At 35.9% G+C, this 22,897-nt stretch overlaps 1 protein-coding gene across 2 annotated transcripts in view; it reads right to left on the bottom strand.

The window, feature by feature from the left end:
- Window positions 1-22,897, bottom strand: part of LOC148956866 (uncharacterized) — a 159,013-nt gene that overhangs the window by 47,020 nt on the left and 89,096 nt on the right. The gene's annotated exons all lie outside the window — the stretch shown is intronic.

Here is a 22,897-nt window from a genome sequence, read left to right as displayed (position 1 = left end):
GACATCTCTAAAATTTCTGAGACATATCGTACTTTGGAAATACTAAAAACCGAAGTATTCTGGTTACTTTTTTTGTGTGCAGAAAAATATTTCGTTTGGTCCAATATTTAATTTGACACAACGATATGGTAGAAGTGAACATTTCCGGCAACGCTCCCAAGCAAGCTTTATCAAATACAATGGCAGAGTTTCATTAGTCAGGAAATTTCTTTATGTACAATTGCCAATTCCATAATGACAAATCCAATTTCTAACAAACTAGTGCTTAAGAGACTTTGGGAACACCAAAGCTCCAAGTATCTTGATGAACCAAAGACCCTCAGCTCTTTTCTAGGTCCAAGTCCCTTTTAGTCTATTTTGGGGACTAAAGTTGAAAGTCAGACAAAATAGTAATCTGAGAGATACAAGTGATCAGAGAGAGGTCTCACACTAAATCGAGAATGATGATTAAGACGATTCCAGGAATTAAAGTACCAAACGTGGGCAACTCAGTTCGTATTTTTTTTTTTTTTTTATTCTCTTAAAATAAGCCTAGCTTTTAACTACAGAATTGTACTTAACTCCTTTAAACCTGACCAAAACTTTAGGCAACCTTCAATTTACTATAATTTTGACACCCACGCAAATATCGACAAACCCGTAAGTAGAGATGCCTCAGGAGGTCCCACCGGGGCACCATATATGGGCATAGAGTCATTAGGGAGAATGGGGTCAACGACCTCTTTCTCCAGGTGTGTTTTTGGCACGCTCTTAGCGAATGTTATGATCCAGAAATAGTATTTGTTATTGTTTCCGAGGCCAAATGTCAAGGTCAATGTTGTTGTTGTTTTGTACAGAGCCATTAGAGAGAACACGTGGTTAATGGGATCAATGTTGTTGTTATTCGATCAAAATGTTATGAGGTTCCGGGAAATAGTTAATTAATGTCTGGCAGATGACGTCAAGTTAATTAATGTCTTTGCATTTCCAAAGAGAAAAGTCTCCGAGAAACAGTTAAATCACAGATGATGTCATGATTGATTGATTGACATGGAAGGGGAATTAATTGGAGTTCTAACAAGAGAATTGATTCACGGGCAGATGTTTTGATCTTAGCGTAGGAAAAGGTTTCCAAATAATTTGAAATGCATTAGCGCAGAGATGCAAAACAAAAGGAACATGCTGAAATTCCGTTTGGGGATTATTTGGGCGAAACCGTTTTAGCTATTTTATGGAATTATTTCGGTGAAACAGCTAGAGACATTATAAAATATGATTTTTGAAGAGATTTTGGAAGAGGTTTTGGGTGTGGTCGTTATAATACACAAGTTTCAATTGAACAGTGTTGTGAGGTCCTCTACCCCAACCCAAAGGGCCCCAATTGCTCTACCCCAACCCAAAGGGCCCCGATTGCTCTACCCCAACCCCAAAGGGCACCAATCCCCCTACCCAATCCCAAAGGGTTCCAATCCCCCTACCTCAACCCCGAAGGAAGCCCCCGGTACTCACAGGTCCCCTAACCTCCCAAAGGGCCCCCGGATCCCCCAACTCCCTCCCCCGGCCCCCCAAGGTCCTCCCCGGTCCTCAAAGGTCCACCGGGCTCCCAAAGGACCAATTGGTCCTCAAGTGCCCCCCAGACCCCCAAAGGCCCTCTCCAGACCCCCAAAGGCCCTCCCCGGACCTCCAATGGCCCTCCCACAGTCCCCAAAGGTCCACAGGGCTCCCAAAGGGCCACCCGGCCCTAAAGGGCCCCCCCAGACCCCCAAAGGACCCCCGGCGCCCCAAAGGCCCCTGCCCCCCCATTTTTTAATACTTTTTTATGGGTTTATTATATCTTTTCAGAACAAGCTCTTTTCTTAATGTCCTTCCTAAACCCATTTTACAAGTTGAAGTACCCATCCTTTATACCCACAACTTTACTTTACAGCTTTTAGGATACCTCAACACCAAGAAATACCTTTCAAAGACCATGTCAGAGCAACTTCTTTTCTTAATGTCCCTCCTAAACCCATTTTACAAATTGAAATTCCCATCCTTTTCACCCATAACTTTACTTTAAAGTTTTTTGGATACTCAACACCAAGAAATACTTTTCAAAAGACATTTCAGAGCAAGTTCTTTACGTAATTCCCCTCCTAAATCCATTTTACAACTTGAAGCATCCATCCTTTTCACCCACAACATTACTTTACATCTTTTAGGATACCTCAACACCAAGAAATACTTTTCAAAAAGCATTTCAGAGCAACTTCTTTTCTTTATGTCCCTCCTAAACCCATTTTACAAAATTGAAGTACCCATCATTTTCATCCACAACTTTAATTAACAGTTTTTTGAATACCTCAACACCAAGAAATACTTTTCAAAAAATATTTCAGAGCAAGTTCTTTACGTACTTCCCCTCCTAAACCCCGTTCCCAACTTGAAGTAAATATCATTTTCACCCACAACATTACTGAACAGCTTTTGGACATATCAAAACCAAGAAAACATGTCAAAAACCATTTCAGAGCTCCGTCTGTTCTTTATGTCCCTTCTAAACCAATTTAACAACTAGAAGCATCCATTTTTTTTACCCACAACTATACTTTACAGCTTTTTTGGATAACTCAACACCAAGAAATACTTTTCAAAAGACATTTCAGAGCAAGTTCCTTTCTTAATAGCCCTTCTAAGCCCGTTTTCCATCTTGAAGTATCCCGCCTTTTCACCCACAATTTTACTTTACAGCTTTTTGGATACATCAACAGCAAGAAATACATTTAAAAAGGAATTTCAGAGTAATTTCCTTTCTTAATGTCCCTTCTAAACCCATTTTACAAGTTGAAGCATCCTTCCTTTTCACCCACAACTTTACTTTACAGCTTTTTATATACCTCAACGCCAAGAGATACCTTATAAAAGTCATTTCAGTGCAATTTCTTTTCTTAATGTCAATTCTATACCCATTTTCCAAGTTGAAGAAACCCTCCTTTTCACCCACAATTTTACTTTACAGCTTTTTTGGATATCTCAACACCAAGAAAAACTTTTCAAAAAACATTTCAGAGCAAGTTCCTTTTTTAAAGTTCTCCTAGACCCATTTTACAAGTTGAAGCATCCATCCTTTTTACCCACATATTTACTTTACAATTTTTTGGTTCTTTTGAATGCACCAATACCATGAAATACTTTTCAAAGACATTTCAGAGCAAGTTCTTTACGTAATGTCCCTCCTAAACCCATTTTGCAAGTTGAAGTGCTCATCCTTTTCACCCAAAGCTTTACTTTACTGCTTTTTGAATGCTTCAATAAAAAGCAATACTTTTCAAAAACATTTCAGAGCAAGGTCTTTTCTTAATATCCCTTCTAAACCCATTTTGCAAATTGAAGTACCCATCCTTTTCACCCAAAACTTTACTGTAAAGCTTTTTGGATACCTCAACATCATGTAATACTTTTCAAAGGGCATTTCAGAACAAGTTCTTTGCGTAAGTCCCTTCCTAAACCATTTTTACAAGTTGAAGCATCCATCCTTTTCACCCACAACTTTACTTTACAGCTTTTTGGTTACCTCAACACCAAGAAATACCTTTCAAAAGACATTTCAGAGCAAGTTCCTTTCTTAACGTCCCTTCTAAACCCATTTTCCAACTTGAAGTACATATCTTTTTCCCCCTCAACTATACTTTACAGCTTTTTGTATACCTCAACACCAAGAAATACTTTTCAAAAGTCATTTTAGAGCAAGTTAATGTCTTAATGTCCCTTCTAAACCCGTTTTCCAACTTGAAGCATCCTTCCGTTTCACCCACAACTTTACCTTACAGCTTTTTGGATACCTCAACACCAAGAAATACCTTTCAAAAGTCATTTCAGAGCAAGTTCCTTTCTTAATATCCCTTCGAAACCCATTTTACAACTTGAAGCATCCTTCCGTTTCACCCACAACTTTACTTTACAGCTTTTTGGATACCTCAACACCAACAAATACCTTTCAAAAGTCATTTCAGAGCAAGTTCCTATCTTAATGTCCCTTCTAAACCCATTTTCCAACTTGAAGGACCAATCCTTTTCACCCAATACTTTACTTTATAGCTTTTTAATGCTACAACACCAAGAAAAACCTTTCAAAAGTCATTTCAGATCAACTTCTTTTCTTAATGTCACTTCTAAACCCATTTTCCAACTTGAAGTCCCCATCCTTTTCACTCACAACTTTACTTTACAGCTTTTTGAATACCTCAACATCAAGCAATACTTTTCAAAGGGCATTTCAGAACAAGTTCTTTTCATAATGTCCATCCTAAACCCATTTTACAAGTTGAAGCATCCATCCATTTTACTCACAACTTTACTTCGCAGATTTTGAATACCTCAACACTAGGGACTACTTTTCAAACGGTACTTGCGAGCAACATCTTTTCTTAATGTCCCTTCTAAACCCATTTTTCAACTTGAAGTACCCAACTTTTTCACCCAGAACTATAATTTACAGCTTTTTGAATGCCCACAATACCAAGCAATACTTTTCAAAAGGCATTTCACAGCAAGTTCCTTTCTTAATGTCTCTCCTCAACCAATTTTACAAGTTGAAGCATCCAGCCTTTTCACACACAATTTTACTTTACAGCTTTTTGGATGCCTCAACACCAAGTAATACCATTCAAAAGACATTTCAGAGCAACTTCTTTTCTTAATGTCCCTTCTAAACCTATTTTCCAACTTGAAGTATCCATCCTTTTCACCCACAACTTTACTTTACAACTTTTTGGATACCTCAACACCAAGCAATACTTTTCAAAAGGCATTTCAGAGCAAGTTTTTTACCCATTTTACAAGTTGAAGCATCCAACCTTTTCACCCACAACTATACTTTACACCTTTTCGGTTCTTTTGAATGCGTCAATACCATGCAATACTTTTAAAAGACATTTCAGAACCAGCTATTTTCATAATGTCTATCCTAAACCCATTTTACAAATTGAAGTACCCATCCTTTTCACCCACAACTTTACTTTACAGCTTTTTGAATGCCCCAACACCAAGCAATACTTTTCAAAGGTCATTTCAGAACAATTTATTTTCTTAATGTCCTTCCTAAACCCATTTTACAAGTTTAAGTACCCATCCTTTACAGCCAACACCAAGAAATACTTTTCAAAAGGCATTTCACAACAAGTTCCTTTCTTAATTTCCCTCTTAAACCCATTTTACAAGTAGACGTACTCATCCTTTTCACCACAACTTTACAACTTTTTTTCTTAATGTCCCTCCTAAACCCATTTTACAAGTTGAAGAACCCAACTTTTTCACCCAAAACTATACTTCACAGCTTTTTGAATGCCCACAACACCAAGAAATTCCTTTCAAAAGACATTTCAGAACAACATATTTTCTTAATGTCCCTTCTAAACCCATTTTCCAACTTGAAGCATCTTCTTTTTCACCCATAACTTTACTTTACAGCTTTTGGATGCTTCAACATCAAGAAATACCTTTCAAAAGGCATTTCAGAGCAAGTTCCTTTCTTAATGTTCCTGTTTTAAACCCTTTTTACAATTTGAAATATCCATCATTCTTACCCACAACTTTACTTTGCAGCTTTTTGAATGCCCCAGCACCTCGCAATAATTTTAAAAAGGCAGTTCAGAACATGTTCATTTCTTAATGTCCATCCTAAACACATTTAACAAGTTAAAGTACCGATCTTTTTTACCACAACTTTACTTTATAATTTTTTTTCTTAATGTCCCTCCTAAACCCATTTTACAAGTTGAAGTACCCAACTTTTTCATCCAGAACTTTACTTCACAGCTTTTTAAATGCCCACAACACCAAGCAATACTTTTCAAAAGGCATTTCAGAACAAGTTCTTTTCTTAATGTCAATCCTAAGCCCATTTTACAAATTGAGGTACCCATCCTTTTCACCACAACTTTACTTTACAACTCTTGTGCACGCCACAATATCATAAAAGTTTCCACTTCAATTCAGATTTTTTTTTACACGCCACAATATCATGCAAGTTTCCACTTCAGTTCAGATTTTTCTCAAAGAGATGAAAAATTTTTAAATACTGTTCCAAATTTTTCATAGAAGAAAGAAAGTTCCAGTTATCCTCTGAATTTTATTAAAGAATTTACAGTTCAATTCTAGTTTCTCCAAAGAAAATGAAAATCTTCTACTTCAGTTCTTAATTTCAACAAAACACAAGGAAACTTAAAGTTCTAATTGCAATTTTTATGTAGAAGATAGAAAAGCTATTACCGAGTTTTGAATATTTTCCCGGAAGATAAAAATTTCTACTTCAATTTTAAATTTTCTCAACGAAGTGAAGAAAAGTTCAAGTTCTAGTCATCATGCAAGATTCCACTTCAGTTCAGATTTTTCTCAAAGAGATGAAAAAATTTAAAATTCTGTTCCATATTTTTCATAGAAGATATAAAGTTCAAGTTATCTTCTGAATTTTATTAAATAACTCACAGATCTATTCTAATGTCTACGTTGAAAATTAAAATCTTCAACATCAGTTATTATTTCCAAAAAGAAAAAATTAACTTTAAAGTTCGACTTGAAATTTTCAAACTAAGTGAAGAAAAGTTCAAGCTCTCTTCTGAATTTTCTCAATGAAAAAGAACTTAGGTATTTATACATTATATTTTCAAGAATAATATAAAAAGGTTCCACTTCAGTTCAGATATTTCCCCAAAGACATAAATTTAAAATTCTCCTCCAAATTTTTTGTAGAAGATAGAAAAAGTTACACATTGATCGAGAATATTTCACTATGAAGATAAGGAGCTATTTTTCTCATTGATAGGAAGAAAAGTTCAAGTTGTTTTTATAACTATCCATATGAAAAGAAATACGTTTCAGATCCTTTCAATTTTTCAAGAAAAAATTAATATTTTCCACTTTAGTTCAGATTTTTGTCATAGAGAGGGAAAAACTCGAAATTACTGCTCTAAATTTTTCATAGAAAAGAAATAAGTTACAGATCAATTCTATTTTTCTAGAAAAATAAAAAAATTTTCACTTCATTTCAGATTTTTCTCAAAGAGCCGCATAAATTTTAAATTACTGTTCTAAATTTTTGATAGAAGATAGACAAAGTTAAACGCTGATCATGATGAGTTAACTCAAGTTTGAATTTTATTAAATAATTTACTGTTTAATTCTAATTTCTCCAGAGAAAAATAAAAATCTTCCACTTCAGTTCTTAATTTCACAAAGACACAAAGAAGTTTAAAGTTCTCTTCTGAATTTTCTTAGAGAAAAGAAAAAAGTTATACTTCAATTCTAATTTTTTTTTCAAAGGAAATAAAAAATCTCCAACTTTTTAATAAACATTCTAAGCGCTTAACATGCTAACTTTTCATAAATAATAGAAATATAACAAAGTAATGCATAAAATATTTTTATTGAAGTAACAACATGTAGTAACAACATAAAAATACAAAGTCGACCTGGGGGGATTTTCTGGCGAGTATGGTTAGGTTACGTTAGGTTAGGTTAGACTAGATTAAGTGAGGTTAGATTAGGTTAGGTTAAGTCAGGTTAGGTAAGTAAGGTTAGGTTAGCTAAGTTAAGTTAGGTTAGGTAGTAAACATCTCTACATGTTTAAGTTAGGTTAGGTTAGGCTAGATTAAATTATGTTATTTTAAGTTAGGTTAGGGTATCGTACGTCCGAGCGCGTCCGTTGGCTAAACTATCCTAACCTAACTTAACCTAACATAATTTAATCTAGCCTAACCTAACCTAACTTAAACATGTAGAGATGTTTACTACCTAACCTAACTTAGCTAACCTAACCTAACTTACCTAACCTGACTTAACCTAACCTAATCTAACCTAACTTAATCTAGTCTAACCTAACAAGTTGCTCTGAAATGTCTTTGAAAAGTATTGCTTGATGTTGGAGCATTCAAAAAGCTGTAAAGCACAGTTGTGGGTGAAAAGGATGGGTACTTCAACTTGCAAAATGGGTTTAGGATGGACATTATGAAAAGAACTTGTTCTGAAATGTCTTTGAAAAGTATTGCATGGTATTGGTGCATTCAAAAGAACCAAAAAATTGTAAAGTAAATATGTGGGTAAAAAGGATGGATGCTTCAACTTGTAAAATGGGTTTAGGAGAACTTTAAGAAAGGAACTTGTTCTGAAATGCCTTTTGAAAGGTATTCCTTGGTGTTGAGGTATCCAAAAAGCTGTAAAGTAAAGTTGTGGGTGAAAAGGATGGGTACTTCAAGTTGGAAAATGGGTTTAGAAGGGACATTAAGAAAAGATGTTGCTCTGAAATGCCTTTTATAAGGTATTTCTTGGTGTTGAGATATCCAAAAAGCTGTAAAGTAAAGTTGTGGGTGAAAAAGAAGGATGCTTCAACTTGTAAAATGGGTTTAGAAGGTACATTTAGAAAGGAAATTACTCTGAAATTCGTTTTTAAATGTATTTCTTGCTCTTGATATATCCAAAAAGCTGTAAAGTAAAACTGTGGGTGAAAAGTCGAGATACTTCAAGTTGGAAAACGGGCTTAGAAGGGCTATTAAGAAAGGAACTTGCTCTGAAATTTCATTTTAAAATTATTTCTTGGTGTTGAGCTGTCCAAAAAAGCTGTAAAGTATAGTGGTGGGCAAAAAAAATGGCTACTTCAAGTTGTAAAATGGTTTTAGAAGGGACATAAAGAAAGGAACGTGCTCTGAAATGCTTTTTGAAAAGTATTTCTTGGTGTTGAGGTGTCCAAAAAGCTGTAAAGTAAAGTTGTGGGTGAAAAAGATAATTACTTCAAGTTGGAAAATGGGTTTAGAAGGGTACTTAAGAAAAGAACTTGCTCTGAAATATTTTTTGAAAAGTATTTCTTGGTGTTGAGGTATACAAAAAACTGTTAAGTAAAGTGGTGGATGAAAAGGATGGGTACTTCAATTTTGTAAATTGGGTTTAGGAGGGACATAATTAAAAGAAGGTGATATGAAATGCTATTTGCAAAGTATTGCTTGGTTTTGAGGTATCCAAAAATATGTAAAGTAATATTGGGGGTGAAAAGGATGGATGCTTCAAGTGGTAAATTTGATATTGGAGGGAACTTAAGTAAAGACCTTGCTCTGAAATGTCTTTTGAAAAGTATTTCTTGGTGCTGAGGATCCAAAAACTTTAAAGTAAAGATGTGGTTGAAAAGGATGGGAACTTAAAGTTGTAAAATGGGTTTAGAAGGGATATTAAGAAAGGAAGCTGCTCTGAAATGGTCTTTGAAAGGTATTTTTTGGTGATGAGGTATCCTAAAAGCTGTATAGTAAAGTTTTGGGTGTAAAGGATTGGTACTTCAATTTGTAAAATGGGTTTAAGAACGACATTAAGAAAAGAACTTGTTCCGAAAAGATATAATAAAGCAATAAAAAAGTGTTAAAAAATGGGGGCTCCGGGGACTTTGGGGCGCGGGGGGTCCTTTGGGGGTCTGGGGGGGCCCTTGGGACGGGGTGGCCCTTTGGGCGCCCTGTGGACCTTTGGGGCCGGTGGGAGGGCCTTGGGGGGGCGGGGGTGGGTTTTGGGGGGGCGGGCGAGGGCCTTGGGGGGTCTGGGGGGCACTTGAGGGCCGATTGGTCCTTTGGGAGCCCGGTGGACCTTTGAGGACCGGGGAGGACCTTTGGGGGCCCGGGGAGGGCGTTGGGGGATCGGGGGGCCCTTTGGGAGGTTGGGGGACCTTTGAGTACCGGGGGCTTCCTTCGGGGTTGAGGTAGGGGGATTGGAACCCTTTGGGATTGGGTAGGGGGAGTGGTGCCCTTTGGGGTTGGGGTAGTGCATTCGGGGCCCTTTGGGTTGGGGTAGAGCAATTGGGGCCCTTTGGGTTGGGGTAGAGGACCTCACAACACTGTTCAATTGAAACTTGTGTATTATAACAACCACACTCAAAACCTCCTCCAAAATCTCTTCAAAAATCATATTTTATAATGTCTCTAGCTGTTTCACCGAAATAATTCCATAAAATAGCTAAAACGGTTTCGCCAAAATTATCCCCAAACGGAATTTCAGCATGTTCCTTTTGTTTGGCATCTCTGCGCTAATGCATTTCAAATTATTTGGAAACCTTTTCCTACGCTAAGATCAAAACATCTGCCCGTGAATCAATTCTCTTGTTAGAACCCCAATTAATTCCCCTTCCATATTAATCAATCAATCATGAAATCATCTGTGATTTAACTGTTTCTTGGAGACTTTTATCTTTGGAAATGCAAAGACATTAATTAACTTGACGTTATCTGCCAGACATTAATTAACTATTTCCCGGAACCTCATAACATTTGGATCGAATAACAATAACATTGATCCCATTAACCACGTGTTCTCTCTAATGACTCTGTTCAAAACAACAACAACATTGACCTTGACATTTGGCCTCGGAAACAATAACAAATACTATTTCCGGATCATAACATTCGCTAAGAGCTTGCCAAAAACACACCTGGAGAAAGAGGTCATTGACCCCATTCTCCCTAATGACTCTATGCCCATATATGGTGCCCCGGTGGGACCTCCTGAGGCATCTCTACTCCCGTACTGATGTATCGGAATTCTTAAACAGCAAGTGTTGCACAAGGAGAAAATGAAAAAATCCCGTATTTATGTTTGTCATGCTTCTAGCGAAGCCCAGCAGCTTTAATGTGCTTCAAATTGTTTTTACCTGTATTTGCTTTAACATTTAATTAACACACAATTGGTTGACTGTTCATAATATAATCAGTCAGTTACTGAAATTATTTTATAAAACAAATGTAAAACAAATTGAGCAAGTCAAAAAATTACAACCCTAGTAGTGAAGTTGAAGGGGAAAAACATTCCCAAGAGAAATTAAAAAAAAAAACATGATCAAATAACGATCCAACAACATTAAAGATTTTGCGTATGTTTAATGGCGATGCAAGAAGTATTGCAAGAAGCCCGTTGTAGTTAAAGAATTACTTTCATGCTTACTTTGATCCCAGCCATTCCCGCAAAGTGTCTTGGGGCCATGGGCGCCCATAAGCTGAATTTTAGGGGGGGCTTACCTGGTCTAAACGGCACTTCCAATACTTTACAGGCCTAATAGAAATCTCAAAACAAAAATATAAGGCAGACTCATTCAGCCGGGGGGGGGGGGGGGTTGGAGCCCCCCTCTGCCCTTCATATGGGCGCCCATGCTTGGGGCCACAATTTTTATCATGGCAAATTTTGTCAAGTCCCCTTTTACAAAGGGGCCTTGGTATATCGCTCTATCTGGTGCGGTGCGTGATAACTAGGCTATCTTGACGTTATCAAAGATCTCCTATCGTAGTTTTCCTCGTGACCAAAGGCAACTGAGAGAGAACATAAGTCAGTTTTCAGGGGAAAGCTTGCTTCATTCGCTTGACATGGCTGATCATTTTCTACTACTAGACAATCAGTACAGTTGTTGCTTATTAATTTTTTAAGAATGGTTTCAGTGGATTGCAGTCATTAGGAATTCAAATTAGATGTGCAAAAACTGCATTTGATTCTCGCAACATGACGGAAACATTTAATCTCGAATGTTAGAATGTTATTTTGTATTCGATTTTGAGTGCACATGTTGAGCATCTATACATGGCTATGCGGATGACTAGGCTGTTGAAAAAGTGCAGTTTGTGGGTGTTGAATGGTTGTTTTTCCAAAAGCTGGCCAGTCTTCAAAATCTAGAGCTAGCAAGTGCAAGTCGTTATTTTGCATCAAAACTATGGCAATCGTTAGAGGAGAGCAGCTTAAATAGGTATCATAAATTGACCGCCGTTTCGACTTATCATCCACCTATGGTGATAAAGGATGGGGAGATGGGTATCTTTTTTACGTCTCACTGTTACCATAAATTTAGAGATTCTGGCATCACTACTATTATTTTTGTTAATAACAAAATGCAATTTAAACTAAATTTTATTTTAAATTATTCAATTCTCAACAAGCGCCTGTAAGACTAAGACCCTATCAATAGCATTATATCCATCCCGAAATCCTGCCTGCTCCTCCTTCAAAATCCTATATTTTTCTAACCAATGAGCTAATCTAGCATCTAGTATTCTTTCTAATATTTTGCTAAGACTAGGATTTGATCCCACAGCTCTCAAACAGCTTATCTGGTATAGAGGAAAAAATGAATAGTTTTAGTAAACAGCTAGATACAACAAAATCAGAAATTTCAAACGATCTAGCGGAAATGAGGAATTAACTCAGGGAGTCTACACTGAAAATTGACGCATTGGAGGCAGAAATAAAGCGTTATAACCTCGTGTTTTACAATTTCCCTGTGACTGGTCCATCCCAGTCGAGTTTGAAGGATGAGCTTTGTGAGTTTCTTAGCTGGTGCCTCCCGAACCTATAGCTTTCTCGGAGGGACATAAAAGATGCTTTCCGCCTGAGATCAGGCCCTGTAATAGTTAAGTGGCATGACTTGGAAATACGAAATGCGGTTCTCAGGAATAATTTAGTATTGAAACAGAACGGTGTAGGGGTTGCTTCGGAATATACTACGTATCAACGTGAGGCTAGAAAATATTTAAAGCCAGTGCTGTCCCAAGCCCTTGTAAAAGGTCAAAATGCGCGGCTCAGAGGCGATAGGCTTGTCATTGAAGGTAAAACGTACACATACGACCATGAATGTCAAAAATTAAAAGAAATGACGGTAGGCCACCCAATTAGGGCCCCTAATGCAGCACAGAGTAACTCAGAGATCAGAGGTTTAAATCCCGCTAATTTGAATGAAAATAACCAGAGTTCAGTCCAGAATTTCCCTTCAGATCAGTCGGACTGTTCTGGTAATGAAAGTGACACGAACACGACAGTTGAAAGAAACAGCAACTTGCCGAAAACAATAGGAACAGGGAAAGGTCGTAAAAGTAGCGAGATTAGCCCCGTTAAGAATACTTACAGTCGCACCGCTAGAAATGTACGGCGAAGAAATGAGGAGCCATTGACAAGCCGGGTTACTGAAGGAAATCAGTCACCAATTTACAGACAAAATACACGCCCGTTCAGGCAGCTACAAAAAAAAACAGCCTTGGCAGTACATGGGTATTAATAGACCTAGGGGCGACGATTATTACCGGTTAGCTTTCCCCCCGAGTGATTACGGAGCTCAATAGCATCGACAAGGCCATACACAAACCCAGAAGTTTGTATCTTGGAATGTACAGGGTATAATAAATAAGTTAAGTTCTGTGGACAGTGATTTGTCAAACTTTGACTTTGTAGCATTAATTGAAACCTGGTATTGCCCTAGTGAAACTCCAAAAGTAAGAGGTTTTAATGTGGAAAGTGTATCGCGAGAGTTAGCTTCTAACAATCGTTATTTTGGAGGCATTGTAGTGTTGATAAAAGATGAGTCTTTCAAAAGTTATACAAAGCTGAAAAGTAAATCAGAAAATCTTATTTTGATTAGATTAGAATGTTGGGATGGACTTTGTATTGTAATAGGATCGATTTATATTCCGCCTCAAAATAGCTCGTACCGAAATGAAGATACGTGGAATTTGTTGATAAAAGAATTAGATGAAAAAAGAGCTAATTTTGAAAATGACAGATTGATATTAATGGGCGATTTTAATGCTTATACTAGTGATGAAGTTGAAGTAAATGATGTTTTAATTCCAGGTATTCCGTCAGCAGTCCCAGCCGTCTACAGAATTCCCAGAGCTAGCAGGGACGAAAAAAGAAGAATAAATCAATGGGGTAGAAGGTTACTGAGACTATGCGCAGAATCGGGTTTGATGATTGGAAATGGAAGATTTGGAAAGGATAAAAATTGGGGTGAGTTTACCTGCGTATCTGGGGCTAAAGCAAGTTTAATTGATTATGTTTTGGTGGATATTCGCTGGGATCCGAATTACCTTGATGTGGATGTGCTTAAGCTAGTAGGATCGGACCATCTACCGGTATTTTTAGAAATTAGATCAAGGAGTGCTCCCCAAATGAGGGATATTTCAAGTGAAAGTCGTATTTATAATAATAATGTTAGACGGCAGATACCTAGGGAATGGTCTACAGAGGAAAAGGTTAAATTAAGTGAAGCGTTTTCAGAGGATGATGCAGCTATAAGATTAAGTGATTTAGAGAAGATAAATAACCAGGATAGATTGATAGAAGAGTTCACGGAGCTTTTACATGAAATAGCAGGCCCAGTTCTAGGAAATAAAGGAGGTTGTAAGGATATAGAATTTTTTGATGAGGAATGTAGAATAAAAAAATTAGAATTGATTAAAGAAATGGAGATTTTGAGGGAAGAGGAAATAGAGGAAAATAGGCTTCGACTAGTGACAAGGCTTAAAAATGGTCGCTAAGAGTATAAACGCCATTTAAAAGAGAAGGAGAGACTGGCTATTCAAAAAGGTAAGGAGGAGCTGATCCAGTTTTATGAAAAGAGTGATACGCGGTCTTTCTGGAGAATGATAAAAAAAGGTTTTTCCATAGCTCAGCCAAAAGTACCTGACCCTAAAACATGGCCTACATACTACAATGACGCGGTTCATGATGACTATTCGTTCGACTGCTGGTTCAGCGACGAATTATCGATTACAGAGAATGAGACCAGTTTCCCACTCAAAGAACACGATTATGATCTGATAAAACCCGCATCGGAATAAGAAATCGAAGAATGCATAAGCGCCATGGAAGGTGGATCAGCACCTGGTAGCGATGGAGTCCCAACAATGATCTTGAAACAATTCCAACTTTTATTTATGCCCATCTTCTTGGCTATCTTCAACTCAGTTCTGGCTTCTGGAGAATGGCCATCACCGTGGAAAACATCCTTGATTTTGCCGCTATTCAAAAAGGGAGACCCAGCGGATCACAGTAATTATCGACAGTATAGATGACCCTAAAGCTCAGGACGGGAGTCCATATATGGGCATAGAACCACGTGGTTTATGGACTTTGTCAGTGAGAATTTGAAAAACAGGAATTTTGTCACATTTATAGATGGTTTTATGGACTTTGTCAGTGAGAATGAAAAAACAGGAAGTTTGTCACATTTATGTCTGTTTTCATGGATGGTTATGTGTGTTGATTATTTGATGGTTTTATGGATTTTGTCAGTGAGAATGGAAAAACAGGAACTTTGTCACTTTCATGGACTATAGAGTCATTAGAAAGAACACGTGGTTAATGGGGTCAATGTTATTGTTGTTGTTTTGGGCACGCTCTCAGCGAATGCCAAGGTCATTAACCAAATCGTTTCCGGGAGATCGCGTGTTTCCTATATTTGTTGTTCAAGCCAGATGTTACGAGTTCCCGGGAAACACATGTGCTATCAGTCATTAATCAAATTGTCTCCGGCGCGAAGTTTATTAATGTCTTTGGATTTCGAACAGAAATGGTTCCGAGAAACAGTTAGATCACACATGACAGATGATGTCATGATTGATTGATTGACAAGGAAGGGGAATTCATTTGTTGTTTCTAAAGAGAATTGATTCACGAGCGAATGTTTTGATCGTAGCGCGCGAAAAGGTTTCCAAATAATTGAAATAAGCCAGCACAGGGATGCTAAACAAAAGGAACACGCTGAATTACGTTTAGGGATAATTTTGGCGAAACCGTTTAAACTATTTTATAAAACTATTTCGACGAAACAGGTAGAGACATTATAAAATATGATTTTTGAAGAGATTTTGGAAGAGAATTTAATGGTGAAACTCCGTGGTCGTTATAATACACAAGTTCCATTTGAATAGTGTTGTGAGGTCCTCTACCACAACCCCAAAGGGCTCCGATCCCCCTACCCCAACCCCAAAGGGTTCCAATCCCCCTACCTCAACCCCGAAGGAAGCCCCCGGTCCTCAAGGGTTCTCTGGGCTTCTAAAGGACCCCCAGCACCCCCAAAGGCCCTCCCCAGACCCCAAAGGCTCTCCCCGGGCCCCCAAAGACCCTCCCCCGGTCCCCAAAGGTCCACCGGGCTCCCAAAGGACCATTCGACCCTCAAGGACCCCCAGACCCCAAAGGCCCTCCCCCTGTCCCCACAGGTCCCCCGAACCCCCAAAGGCCCTCCCCGACCCCCAAAAGCCCCCAGGATCCCAAAGGGCCCCGGAACCCCCAAAGACCCCCCGGTCCCCAAAGGTCCACCGGGCTCCCAAAGGGCCCCTCTCCCTCCATCCCCCCTCCCCCTCCTCCCCTCCCCTCCCCCTCCTCCTTCCTTCCCCTCCCCTCCCCCTCCCTTATTCCCCTTCCCTCCCCCATTTTTTAATATTTTTTTGTGCGTTGAGACACAGAACGACCCCCTCCCCCCTCTCAAAGGGCCCCTGGCACCCCAAAGCCCTGATTTTTCAAAGTTCATTTTTAATTTATTTTATTGAAATGCAAGAGTTGGAATATTTCAGTAGTTTTTTGTCGTGGTTTACCCTGTCACAGTTACATTTTCTTGATTTTTCAAAGTTCATTTTGGATTTTTTTCATTGAAATGCAATAGTTGGAATATTTCAGTAGTGTTTCATCGTGGTTTACCATGTCACAGTTACATTATCTTGATTTTTCAAAGTTCATTTTGGATTTATAACGATGAAATGCAAGAGTGGGATTATTTCACTAGTGTTTTGTCATGGTTTACCTTGTCACAGATACATTCTCTTGATTTTTCAAAATTCATTTTGACCTTCTTATTTTGAAAAGCAAGAGTTGGAATATTTCAGTAGTGTTTTGTTGTGGTTTACCTTGTTAGAGTTACATTTTCTTGTTTTATCAAAGTTCATTTTGAATTTCTTTAGTTGAAATGCAATAGCTGGAATATTTCAGTAGTGTTTTGTTGCTGGTTTACCTTGTCACAGTTACATTTTCATGATTTTTCAAAGTCCGTTTTGGATTTCTTTCATTGAAATGCAAGAGTCGGAATATTTCATTAGTGTTTTGTTGTGGTTTACCTTGTTAGAGTTACATTTTCTTGATTTATCATAGTTCATTCTGGATTTCTTTCATTGAAATGCAAGAGTGGGATTATTTTAGTAGTGTTTTGTCATGGTTTACCATTTAAAAGTTACATTGCCATGATTTTTCAAATCTCATTTGACTTTCTTTCATTGAAATGCAAGAGCTGGAATATTTCAGTAGTGTTTTGGTGTCGTTTACCTTATCACAGTTATATTCTCTTGATTTTTCATAGTTAATTTTGAATTTATATCGTTGAAATGCAAGAGCTGGAATATTTCAGTAGTGTTTTGTTGTTGTTTTACCTTTTCACAGTTACATTCTCTTGATTTTTCAAAGTTCATTTTGAATTTCTTTCATTGAAATGCAAGAGTTGGAACATTTCAGTAGCGTTTTGTTGTGGTTTACCTTGTCACAGTTACATTCTCATGATTTTTCAAAGTTCATTTTGAATTTCTTTCATTGAAATGCAAGAGTTGGAATATTTCAGTAGTGTTTTGTCATGGTTTACCTTGTTAGAGTTACATTCTCTTGATTTTTCAAAGTTCATTTTGGATTTATCACGTTGAAATGCAAGAGTGGGATTATTTCACTAGTGTTTTGTCGTGGTTTACCTTGTCACAGATACATTCTCTTGATTTTTTAAATCTTCAGTTTGAATTTCTATCATTGAAATGCAAGAGTGGGAATATTTCAGTAGTGTTTTGTTGTGGGTTATATCGTTAGAGTTACATTTTCTTGATTTATCAAAGTTCATTTTGCATTTCTTTAATTGAAATGCAAGAGCTGGAATATTTCAGTAGTGTTTTGTCGTGGTTTACCATATCAGAGTTACATTTTCTTGATTTTTCAAAGTTCATTTTGGATTTATTTCAATGAAATGCAAGAGTTGGAATATTTCATTAGTGTTTTGTTTTGGTTTATCTTGTCACAGTTACATTTTCCTGATTTTTCAAAGTTCATTTTGTATTTCTTTAATTGTAATGCAAGAGCTGGAATATTTCGGTAGTGTTTTTGTGCTGTTTTAACTTGTCACAGTTGCACTCTATTTATTTTTCATATGTAAGTTTTTATTTATTTAATTGAAAAGCAAGAGTTGTAATGTTTCAGTAGTGTTTTATTGTGGTTTACCTTGTCAAACTTACATTCTCTTGGTTGTTAAAAGTTCATTTCTGATTTCTTTGGTTGAAATGCAAGAGTTGGTATATTTATTTAGTTTTTGGTCGTGGTTTACCTCGTTAGAGTTACATTTTCTTGATTTATCAAAGTTCATTTTGAATTTCTTTCATTGAAATGCAAAAGAAGGAATATTGCAGTAGTGTTTTGTTGTGGTTTACCTTGTCACAGTTACATTTTCTTGATTTTTAAACTTTCATTTCGGTTTTCTTATGTTGAAATCCAAGAGTTGGAATATTTCAGTAGTGTTTTGTTATGGTTTACCTTATCACAGTTACATTCTCTTGATTTATCAAAGTTCATTTTGAATTTCTTTTATTGAAATGTCAGAGTTGGAATATTTCAGTAGCGTTTAGCCGTGATTTACCATGTCACAGTTACATTCTCTTGATTTTTCAAATTTCATTTTGAATTTCTTTCGTTGAAATGCAAGAGTGGGATTATTTCAGTAGTGTTTTGTTGTGGTTTACCATGTCACAGTTACAATTTCTTGATTTTTTAAAGTTCATTTAGGTTTTCTTTCATTGAAGTGCAAGAGTTGGGATATTTTAGTAGTGTTTTGTCGTGGTTTACCTTGTCACAGTTACATTTTCCTGATTTTTCAAAGTTCATTTTGAATTTCTTTCTTTGAAATGCAAGAGCTGGAATATTTCAGTAGTGTTTTGTTGTTGGTTTACCTTGTCACAGTTACATTTTCATGATTTTTCAAAGTTCATTTTGTATTTCTTTCATTTAAATGCAAGAGTTGGAATTTTTCAGTAGTGTTTTGTTGTGGTTTATCTTGTCACAGTTACATTTTAATGATTTTTCAAAGTTCATTTTGGATTTCTTTCATTGAAATGCAAGAGTTGGAGCATTTCAGTAGTGTTTTGTCGTGGTTTACCTTGTTAGTGTTACATTTTCAGGATTTTTCGAAGTTCATTTTGAATTTCTTTCATTGAAATGCAAGAGATGGAATATTGCAGTAGTGTTTTGTTGTGGTTTACCTTGTCAAAGTTACATTTTCTTGATTTTTAAAAGTTCATTTCGGTTTTCTTATGTTGAAATCCAAGAGTTGGAATATTTCAGTTGTGTTTTGTTATGGTTTACCTTATCAGAGTTACATGCTCTTAATTTATCAAAGTTCATTTTGAATTTCTTTTATTGAAATGTAAGAGTTGGAATATTTCAGTAGCGTTTAGCCGTGATTTACCATGTCACAGTTACATTCTCTTGATTTTTCAAAGTTCATTTTGAATTTCTTTCGTTGAAATGCAAGAGTGGGATTATTTCAGTTGTGTTTTGTTGTGGTTTACCATGTCACAGTTACATTTTCTTGATTTTTCAAAATTCATTTAGGTTTTCTTTCATTGAAGTGCAAGAGTTGGGATATTTTAGTAGTGTTTTGTAGTGGTTTACCTTGTCACAGTTACATTTTCTTGATTTTTCAAAGTTCATTTTGGAATTCTTTCGTTGAAATGCAAGAGTTGGAATATTACAGGAGTGTTTTGTCATGGTTTACCTTATCACAGTTACATCTTCTTGATTTATCAAAGTTCATTTTTAATTTCTGTCATTAAAATGGAAGAGTTGGGATATTTCAGTAGTGTTTTGTCGTGGTTTACCTTGTCACACTTACATTTTCACGATTTTTCAAAGTTCATTTTGAATTTCTTTCATTGAAATGAAAGAGTTGGAATATTTCATTATTGTTTTGTTGCGGTTTACCTTTTAACAGTTACATTTTCCTGATTTTTCAAAGTTCATTTTGGATTTCTTTCATTGAAATGCAAGAGTTGAAATATTTCAGTTTATTGAAATGCAAGAGTTGGAATATTTCAGTAGTGTTTTGTCGTTGTTTACCTTGTAAGAGTTACAATTTCATGATTTTTCAAAGTTCATTTTGAATTTCTTTAATTGAAATGCAAGAGTTGGAATATTTCACTAGTGTTCTGTTGCGGTTTACCTTGTTACAGTTACATTTTCTTGATTTCTAAAAGTTCATTTTGGTTTTCTTTCATTGAAGTGCAAGAGTTGGAATATTTCAGTGGTGTTTTGTCATGGTTTACCTTGTCACAGTTACATTCTCTTGATTTTTCAAAGTTCATTTTAGATTTTTTTCATTGAATTGATAGAGGTGGAATATTTTAGTAGTTTTGTATTCTGTTTTACCTCATTACAATAACATTTTCTTGATGTATCTAAGTTCATTTTTAATTCCTTTTATTGAAATGCAAGAGCTGGAATATATTACTAGTATTTTGTCGTGGTTTACATTGTTAGAGTTACATTTTCATGATTTTTCAAAGTTCATTTTGAATTTCTTTCATTGAAATGCAAGAGTTGGAACATTTCACTAGTGTTTTTTTGTGGTTTACCTTGTCACAGTTACATTTTCTTGATTTTTAAAAGTTCATTTCGGTTTTCTTTCGTTGAAATGCAAGAGTTGGAATATTTCAGTAGTGTTTTGTCATGGTTTACCTTGTCACAGTTAAATTCTCTAGATTTTTCAAAGTTTATTTTGGATTTCATTCCCTGAAATGCACTAGTTGGAATATTTCAGTAGCGTTTTGCCATGGTTTACCATGTCACAGTTACATTCTCTTGATTTTTCAAAGTTCATTTTGGATTTCTTTTCTTGAAATGCAAGAGTGGGATTATTTCAGAAGTTTTTTGACATGGTTTATCATGTCACAGTTACATTCTCATGATTTTCCAAAGTTCATTTTGGATTTCTTTCATTGAAATGCAAGAGTTGGGATATTGTAGTAGTGTTTTGTCGTGGTTTACCTTGTCAAACTTACATTCTATAGATTTTTCAAAGTTCATTTTAGATTTCTTTCATTGAAATGCAAGAGTTGGAATATTTCAGTAGTGTTATGTTGTGGTTTACCTTGTCACAGTTACATTCTCTTGATTTTTCAAAGTTCATTTTGAATTTCTTTTACTGAAATGCAAGAGTTGGAATATTTCAGTAGTGTTTTGTCATGGTTTACCTTGTTAGAGTTACATTCTCTTGATTTTTCTAAGTTCATTTTGGATTTCTTTCAGTGAAATGCAAGAGTGGGATTATTTCATTAGTGTTTTGTCGTGGTTTACCTTGTCACAGATACATTCTCTTGATTTTTCAAAGTTCATTTTGGATTTATCTCGTTGAAATGCAAGAGTGGGAATATTTCAGTAGTATTTTGTTGTGGTTTACCTTGTTAGAGTTACATTCTCTTGATTTATCAAAGTTCATTGTGGATTTTTTTCGTTGAAATGCAAGAGTTGGAATATTTCAGTAGTGTTTTACCATGGTTTACCTTGTCACAGTTACATTCTATTGATTTTTCAAAGTTCATTTTGGATTTCTTTCGTTGAAATGCAAGAGTTGGAATATTTCAGTAGTGTTTTTTCGTGGTTTTCCTTGTCGAAGTTACATTAACTTGATTTTTGAAAGTTCATTTTGAATTTCTTTCATTGAAATTCAAGAGTTTGAATATTTCAGGAGTGTTTTGTCATGGTTTACCAAGTCGCAGTTACATTTTCATGATTTTTCAAAGTTAATTTTGGATTTCTTTCATTGAAATGCAACAGTTGGAATATTTCAGTAGTGTTTTGTAGTGGTTTACCTTGTCACAGTTACATTCTCTTGATTTTTAAAAGTTCATTTTGTATTTCTTTCATTGAAATGCAAGAGTTGGAATATTTCAGTAGTGTTTTGTCGTGGTTTACCTTGTTAGAGTTACATTTTCATGATTTTTCAAAGTTCATTTTGAATTTCTTTCATTGAAATGCAAGAGCAGGAATATTGCAGTAGTGTTTTGTTGTGGTTTACCTTGTCAAAGTTACATTTTCTTGATTTTTAAAAGTTCATTTCGGTTTTCTTATGTTGAAATGCAAGAGTTGGAATATTTCAGTAGTGTTTTGTTATGGTTTACCTTATCACAGTTACATGCTCTTGATTTATCAAAGTTCATTTTGAATTTCTTTTATTGAAATGTCAGAGTTGGAATATTTCAGTAGCGTTTAGCCGTGATTTACCATGTCACAGTTACATTCTCTTGATTTTTCAAAGTTCATTTTGAATTTCTTTCGTTGAAATGCAAGAGTGGGATTATTTCAGTTGTGTTGTGTTCTGGTTTAACATGTCACAGTTACATTTTCTTGATTTTTCAAAGTTCATTTAGGTTTTCTTTCATTGAAGTGCAAGAGTTGGGATATTTTAGTAGTGTTTTGTCGTGGTTTAATTTGTTAGCGTTACATTTTCATGATCTTTCAAAGTTCATTTTGAATTTCTTTCATTGAAATGCAAGAGTTGGAATATTTCAGTAGCGTTTTATTGTGGCATACCCTGTCTGGGTTAGATTCTATTGATTTTTTAAAGTAAATATTGTATTTCTTTAATTGAAATGAAAGATTAGAATTATTTTAGTAGTATTTTGTCTGTGTTTTAAATGTAACAGTTATAGCCCATTGATTTTTCAAAGTTATTTTGGATTTCTTTAGTTTAACCGAAAGAGTTGGAATATTTCAGTAGAGTTTTGTTTTGTTTTACTTTGTCACACTTACATTCTCACGATTTTTCAAAGTTCATTTTGGTTATCTTTCATTGAAATGCAAGAGTCGGAATATTTCAGTAGTGTTTTGTCGTGTTTTACCTTGTTAAAGTTACATTCTCCTAATTTTTCAAAGTACATCTTGGATTTCCGTTGTTGAAATGCAAGAGTTGGAATATTTCAGTAGTGTTTTGTCGTGGTTTACTTCGTCACAGTTACATTCTCTTGATTTGTCAAAGTTCATTATGGATTTCTTTCGTTGAAATATGTTTTGTCATGCTTTACCTTGACACAGTTACATTTCTTGATTTTTGTTAGGCTAGGTTAGGTTAGATCAAGTTAGGTTAGGT

Source organism: Artemia sp. Qi Xiang Cuo, chromosome 1, assembly GCF_049724085.1.
Source record: "Artemia sp. Qi Xiang Cuo chromosome 1, ASM4972408v1, whole genome shotgun sequence".
Lineage (NCBI taxonomy): Eukaryota > Metazoa > Arthropoda > Branchiopoda > Anostraca > Artemiidae > Artemia > Artemia sp. Qi Xiang Cuo.
This window is presented reverse-complemented; position numbering and strand designations above follow the sequence as displayed.